The 8,068-nt window shown below is 43.3% G+C and overlaps 1 non-coding gene across 1 annotated transcript; it reads left to right on the top strand.

The window, feature by feature from the left end:
* Positions 1–7,598: 7,598 nt before the first annotated feature.
* Positions 7,599–7,671, top strand: trnar-acg (transfer RNA arginine (anticodon ACG)). Its single transcript has one exon. It is a non-coding gene; the product is annotated as a tRNA-Arg (tRNA).
* The last annotated feature ends 397 nt before the right edge of the window (positions 7,672–8,068 follow it).

Raw genomic sequence — 8,068 nt, 5'->3', positions numbered from 1 at the left:
CCGGGGCTGGGACTCCAACCTCACCTGTAGTACCTTCTATTGACATGGAGCAAGGAGCATTGTGATATCAGATTGGGATCTCCAACTTATCAGGAGAAGCTTCTGTTGGCATAAAGCAATGGGTATTGTGGCAGCAGGCTGGAAGTTCCAACCTCACCTGGAGCAGATTGTATTGATAAGGAGCACGGACCGATGAGACGTAAAGTTGGAGAAAGGATACTCAGTTATTTTAATCTGAATTAAAGTAGTATTTAGCAGGACCCATGTTTGTAGATTGAGTGAATATCTGTCCCAGGGGAAATCTCGCAAAAAGAAGGGAAAATGTGGCAAGGATTCAGCTCGTGGAGGAGAATCTGTGCAGAAAGAAACGCAGGTAATATTTTCTTTTTCTGCCTTTTATCATAAGACTGACTGCGTATTTGGTTAAATTGCAGCAAGTGATTTTCAGCTCGTGCCATGATATTATATTTCCTGAAAACCCATACAAGTCATTAAAGTGAACTAAACTCCAAAAATTAACGGTATATACCTAGATCAAAGGGAGAGGACAGAGGGTGGTGGTGGAGGGTTGTTTTTCAGACTGGAGTCCCGTGACCAGTGGAGTGCTCCAAGGATCCGTGCTGGGTCTTCTACTTTTTGTCATTTAACTGGAGTTATGTTGGACAGCGAAGAGAGTTACCACAGAACAGGATCTTGACCAGTTCGGCCAATCAGCTGAGAAATAGCAGATGGAGTTTAATTCAGATAAATGTGAGGTGCTGCATTTTGGGAAAGCAAATCATAACAGGACTTCAAGACTTAATGGCAATGTCCGAGGGAGCGTTTCTGAACATACAGACCTTGGAGTGCAGGTTCATAGAATCCTGATGTTTGAAATTTAACTTGAAAGTGGAGTCGCAGGTAGATAGGATAGTGAAGAAGGCGTTTCATATGCTTTCCTTTATTGTTCAGAGTATTGAGTACATGAGTTGGGAGGTCATGTTGCGGCTGTACAAGACATTCGGCAGGCCACTGTTGGAATATTGCGTGCATATCTGGTCTCCTTCGTATCGGAAAGAAGTTATTAAATTTGAAAGGGTTCAGAAAGAAATGAGGAGTCTGTCAATGTTGGATGATTTGCTAAAGAGGGAGTGGCTTAATTGGCTGGGACTGTTTTACCTGGCGCGTCGGAGGCTGAGGCATGACTTATTAGAGGCTTTCAAAATTATAAGGGTCAAAGATATGGTAAATAGAAATAGTCTTTTCCCTGGGGTCTGTGGGTCCAAAATTAGAGGGCATAGTTTTACGGTGAAAGGGGAAAGATATACATGAGACCCACTGGGCAACGTTTTCACACAGAGAGTAATGTGTATGGATGTGCTGCCAGAGGAAGTGGTGGAGGCTGGTACAATTGCAACATTTAAGAGACATTTGGATGGATATACGAATAGAAAGGTTTTGGAGGGATATGGACGGGGTGATAGCAGGTATGACTTGATTAGGTTTGGATATCTGGTCAGCATGGACGAGTAGGACCAAAGGGTCTGTTTCCATGCTGTGCATCTCTCTGACTCTATGACTCTATTTGATGTTGACATTATGCTCGAGTTTATCTTGATTTATGGAGGAAAAGCTGGAAACTAATGTTGAAATTTACAGGATCAACGATGATCCCATTCAATGACTAAACAGACAAGAGGCTGAATAGAAGCTTCATCATGACAGATATGTTTTCATTATGAATCGCGCTGAAACACAACGTGGGGAGGATTGGACTGAAGCAGTGGTGGTGATTTTCTTTCCTGGTTAAATTTTTGAATATGACTGCTATTTCTCCTGTCCTTGTTAACATCAAAACTCTGAAGCATGAAAGCATGAAGAACATATGGGGCTATTGGCGCAAAGTCTAACGTGCCTGACTCAAGATCAGAACATTGTAGATTTCACTCCGCTCTAGCTCGAGGTTAACACAGGTATTTATTAATCTCACAACCTAATCTTCCTCATTGTTCTGAAGCCGAGATGAATCTTGAGCTCCTGATATGCAGACACGAGAATCTCTTTCAGTACACATCCCGGAGAACATCACAGTCAATGTCGCACAAGTGAGGAAGACCAAATAGTCCCACACACTGCGAATCGGCACTTTTCAATTTCACAGAGCCATCGACCCAATCGCTGCGGCTCATAGTAATGGCAAGGAAACAAAATAAATATCTCAGTCTCATGTTGGTTCATGGAGTGCCGAGGCACCTTCTCCTTCTTTAAGAGGCTGGAACATTGACTCTGATGTTCGTGGAGACATTGATTGATTCGAAGCATTGAAAGGAATCCTATCACAGAAGCCCACGCTGTTGATGCTGAACAAAACAGCCCTTACTGGGAATTGAACGCGGGCTGCAGTGGTAAAAGTGCCAATTCAGAACCACGACACGACCAGGGACGAGTACAACGGTCGGAGGCACGTAGTCTGACAGCCCTCAAATGTGTTGGACGCGTTCTTTGCAGAAATAACCGCTTCACTATCCTCATTCCATTTTCCATCTCTTTGTCTTGTATGCCTTAGCATCACGAATACAGATTGAATATCTCTGAAGGTTGTGTTGATTTCATCACAATGAGTTGCAGATTTATCCACCACCACTACTGGTGGATAAAGTTTTTACTGCTTATCTACTGAAAACTTTCTGCCTCGTACATTTAATCGACACCACTTGGCGTTTGTCCGAAAGGAAACATTTCTTTCAGCCGAACACGCCTTTATCTCTCATTGTTTTGCACATTTCAATCATGTTTCCTCACAATCTCCTCTTCTCCATTGAAATTAGAACAGAAAAACTGATCGTTTCCAAAAAAAAAACAAATATGCATTGTGTCATTTTCCTGAGCCTGATGTTCCAGTGATCTCCAGAACATGTCAGTAAAAATTGCTACATGAGCACTGATCTCACAACAGCAGTATGTAAATGGATCGATTGGTTTTAAGGTCCTAATTGTGGGATTTGGTCACGTTCGCCCAACAACATTGACTGCAGCTGCACAGACTGAGCAATGTCAATGCGAGTGCTTGATAGCCAAATGCCTCAGGGAAATTGGAGGAGGAACCTAAAGCAGGGTTACTGATCGTGGGATGGGGAGAAATCTCCGAGAATTGGTGGGTTTGAATCCTGATACAGAGACAGCAGAGATGTGAAAGGGCGAGGGTTTGAAGGAGCAAAATCATCACCTCGACGAATATTTTCATGTCAAAAAAGATTGATTCGCTCCTGCTTTTGTGAAGCATGTCTCACTCTGCATAAAACGGTAACAAGTGACAATACTGGAAGTCAAATTGCAGATGATCTTTCTGCTGCCACTACGCAAAGCGCTAACCACTGCATGATACCGGCACCGCATGGAATAGCATGATGCAAAAAGCAGTAAAGATAGTGGCAGAGGACATGTTAGGAATAGGACCACATGAACAGTCGTAATACTTGACAAACAGTGACTGAGACATGCAAACTCATGGTGAGCTGAATGGTTAACTTCGGTATCTCTAGAGCCGATGGATATTTCATCACTTAGTTTGTTGAAGGTGAAGATTGATATAGTTCTCCAGAAAATGAAAGCATCAGGGAATAGCGCAGGGAATTGCTGGAATGTATTTCTGCAAAAGAAATGTAGTTTACCATCGGTTACTTTAACAATTTCGTCATACAAGGAAGTGACCATTGCTGTGGAATATCATACAGTGCCAGGTTTCATGCCTGGAATACGAGAAACTGTGTGGTGCAGCAGCGAAGATCAAACTGGAAATGCGGATGAGGATGAGGCAACGGATATGAGTTCAGAAATGAAATCATTGAGTGTGACGTATTTCACTGAAAGTCCAGAGTGAATTGAAATGCCGGGGACTGGGAGTTCCAACATTGCGTGGAGCAGTTTCTATTGACGTGGTATACGTCGCATCAGGCTGGGAGCTCCAACCTGAACTGCAGCAGCTTCCATTGACACGAAGCAGGGAGCACTGGGATATCAAGCTGGAAGTTCAAATGTATCTGGAGCAGCTACTATTGACATCTGCACTGAGAGAAATGGAGGTAATGTTTTCTCTCTCTGAGCTATCTCATATGGCTAACTCTGCTCTGGGCAGAAGGGGAATTTTTTGGTCATTTCATTTTATTGAATTTCTTGTAAACTCGCACAGGCCGTTAAAATACGTTCAGACTTCGAAAATCAGCTTGAATACGATGTTGTGATTAGGCATTAGTTGATCAAAAGTGCTGGAGCAAAATCAGTGCAGTGAATTTGAAATTCATCAGATGACCGGAGATCCCATTGAATGGCTGAGTAGACACAAAGTGAATGGAAGTTTCATGAGGATGAATGTCTTTTCGTTACAAAACCTCCCGCTGCACAAAGAGTGGATCATTGGAGTGAAGCAGTAACCGTGGTTATCTTTCCTGGTTATTCAATTTGTGAACATGAGTACGATTGGTCATGTCCGTGTTTAGATCACAACTCTGCAGAATGCCAACCTCAAGCACGCGCGAGCACAGTGTCACAATGGATAATGCGCATGGTTATGGTCCAGAGATTGTAGTTAAGGTTTCGACTTGGTTCAAGAGCAAGACTGGCAGGCTTCAACTTCACATACAAGTTCATTTACCGCACAATGTAGCACATACAACGGGTCAGTGGCACAATGGATAACATAACTAACTACAGATCTACTGTGTGGAGCTTCGATTCCAACCTGGCTTGCGGGCAGCGCTGACTTTATTGCACTTAAAACGGACTGTTCTGAAGCCGAAATGAGGTTTGCACCTTGAACTGCAGGGACAGGAGTCCCTTCATTAAATACCCCTGCGACCGTCAGAGTCAATATCCCAGAGTCATCACTGGGGGGGAAAGCTGAATTCTTCACTCAGGTTGCCCTCTACACCTTTCAACTTTCCGAGATTCACTGTGGCACCTGCGATTGTGAAGGAAACGAGACACAGAGCCAAGTCTCAGCTTTGACAATTTTGGGAAAACCTTTAGGAAGCGGAATCAGAGGAGAATGGCGAGTGATCTGTCTGAATGAGCAGAGACTGCCGAGGCACCGTCCCCTTTATTTAAGAGTCTGGGACATCGTCTCTCATTTCTCGACGTCATTAATTGATCCGAGGTACTAAAAACACTCCACTTGCAGGGGGTCTGCTTTTGCTGATGTCACTGTCAGGATCAAAACAAACCCAACGCCCGGACTGAGAATCAAAGCCGGATCACAGCGAAGGAAGCGAAAAAAATGGACCTGCTTGCCCACCATGGACAGCTACACGAATACCACGTATGTGTAGAATGACAGCCCTCAAGGTCGTTGTACATGCTTTCGTCAGATGCAATCGCTTGACTATCTTTATTCACTTTCATCACTTGGCCTTGTATGCATTAACAACTCAAGTTCAGATCCGTGTATTTCTGAAGGTTATGTGGATTCAGACAGTGAATCCAGATTCAACCATCAGCTTGCTGATTAGATTTTTCTGCATATCTCCTCAATCCTTTCCACTTCTTAACTTCAGTCTTCGCCCCTGTTGATCGGTCAAGAGGAAACGTTTCTTTTAGTCTGCATTGTCCATGTCGCTCATTACTTAGTGCATATGAAACATGTATCCTCACAGTTTCCTCTGCCTTAAGAAAACAACCCCAGTCAAAACAATCTGTCTTCATAACCGAAACTTTTCAACTTGGTAAATTTCTGCACGGTTTCCAGTGCGATCACATGACTATTGTAATGTGAATTGCAGAACTGCACGCAATATTTCGGGGGAACCGAATGAACAAATGAAATAATTGACTGGAGAAAGCCACAGAAACTTCTCTTTTCCAATAAGACATCATTTGCTCAATCCTGGGCTGTGCACTTACCGTGAGCCCGATGTTCCAGTAATCTCTTGTCCGTGTCAGTAAAAGCTGCTCCATGAGGATTAATTACAGAACAGCGGCATCTAAATGGATTGAATTGCTTGAAGATGCCGACCATGGGATTGAGCACTTACACCCAAAACAGTGACCGCAGTAGTACAGAATGAACAGTGTAAATGTGAGTATCATATTGCGCAATACCTCAGTGAAATGGGAGGGTGGACGTTTAGGCGAATTAGTTCTTGTGGGAGGGAGAGATTTCTTCGATAAAGGGTGGTTATGATATGTGAAACACAAAGATGTGAGATAGCGGGTGTTTGAAGAAGGAAACTTATCACCACGTAGAGTATTTTCATGTAAAACAAAGATTGATTTTCTCAGCGTTTGCTAAGCACATATTACATGGAGTAAAACGGGTAAAATGCCGATTGCTGTGACTGTGATTCGAGCAGAACTTGCTGTGTTGACAATGCCAAGGACGAACCCATTTCATGATCCTGGCGCCACATGGAAAAGCACGATGCAAAATGCAATAAGGATCGGGGCAGAGGTTATGCCAAGAACAGAAACACACGCACAAAGGAATACTTGTCAAACAGTGACTGAGATGTGGGAACTCAGATTCGGTTGCATATATATCGCTTCTATGTCCGGAGAGACTGTAGAGATTGCAACACTGAGATTGTAGGATGTTACGTTTGCGAGATATCTACAAAACTTCAAAGGGTCATGAGATACTGCAGGGTATTGCTGAAATGTATTTCTCAATAACACTGTATTTTAACATCGGTTACTTCACCAATTGACGTAATCATATAATGGCATGTCATATAATCCCAGTTCAAGGGCGTGGAATCAGAGAAATTGATTTGCAGTGCACCCAAAACTAATTGGAAATGGTAATGGCGTTCAGCGCGAGCATGTGGCTGCGAAAATGCAATCGGTGAGCATAATGCCATTCTCTGATGATATAGAGGCGCGTGAAATATCGAGGCTAAAAGCTCCCGCCTTAAGGAGACCGGCTTCAATTCCCACGCATCAAGAAGCAGTGGGACATCAGGCTCGGAGCTCCAATTTCACCTGCAAGAACTTGTATTCACATGGAACACGGAACTTTGGGACATCAGCTGGTCGAATACATACTCAACTATTTTATTCTTAAGTCAGTAGTTTTCAGCAGGATACTTGTTTGTGGATTGAAAGAATATCTACAACCGGGACAGTCAAAATTACAAAGAAGAATTCTGCAAAGAGTCAATTCTTGGAGAAGCATCTGTGCAGAGTGATGCAGAGGTATGTTTACGGCATCTGCCGTCCTCATATGTTTGACTTTGCACTGGGTTAATTTCCATGAAGGGATTTTTTTGCTCGGTTCACAGTATTCACTTTCCTGCATATTCGCAAAAGTCGCTACTGTACTCGAAACCTCTGAAGATTAACTGGTATATACAATGTGGTGATTAGGCTCACGTTCACGTCAGTTATGCTGAAGAAGTGGATTCGAAATTCATCACATCACATTCCATTAAATGACTAAGCAGACAGAGTGTGAATGGAAGCTTCATGAGAACATATGTGTTTTTTTTTGGAAAATTCGTTGCTTTGAAAGGTGATGAAAATTAGACTGCAGCAGTGACAGTGATTATCTTTATTGCTTGTTCAACTGGTGAACATGACTGCTATTAACCGTGTCCGTATTAACATCACGGCTGTTAAGGTTGCGCATGGGGCCAGTGGCGCAATGGATAACGCGCCTGACTACGAATCAGGAGACTGTAGGTTCGAATTCTACCTGGCTTGCCGGCAGGGCAGATTTTAATCCCGTTTAAAAATTGATTTTTCAAAAGCCTCATCTGTGAGCTCCTCATCTGCAGGAACGAGAATGCCTTCATTAAATGCCCCCGAGAACATGAGAGTCAATGTCCCAGCGTCATCACAGGAGGGAAGCCGAATAGTCGCGCGAGTGACTATTGGGCACCTTTCCATTTCATAAAGCCACCGATCGAATAACTGTTGCTCGTGGTGATGCTCTGCTTTGAGCATTTTTCGAAACTCTTTGGCCAGTGGAATCAGAGAAGAATGAAGGGTTAACTGTCCAACTGATCTTTATAGAGTGTGAGTTCTCGAGTCTCCTACCCGCTGACTGATAAAGTTTTCCTACCAGTCTATTCAAAGCTTTCTGCATCTTATCTGAAAT

The sequence above is a fragment of the Chiloscyllium plagiosum genome, unplaced genomic scaffold (genome assembly GCF_037043375.1).
Source record: "Chiloscyllium plagiosum isolate Xiang-an unplaced genomic scaffold, Cpla_swu_hap1 HiC_scaffold_21, whole genome shotgun sequence".
NCBI classification, from domain to species: domain Eukaryota; kingdom Metazoa; phylum Chordata; class Chondrichthyes; order Orectolobiformes; family Hemiscylliidae; genus Chiloscyllium; species Chiloscyllium plagiosum.
The sequence above is the reverse complement of the archived record's forward strand: the minus strand, read 5'-3'. Positions and strand labels throughout refer to the sequence as shown.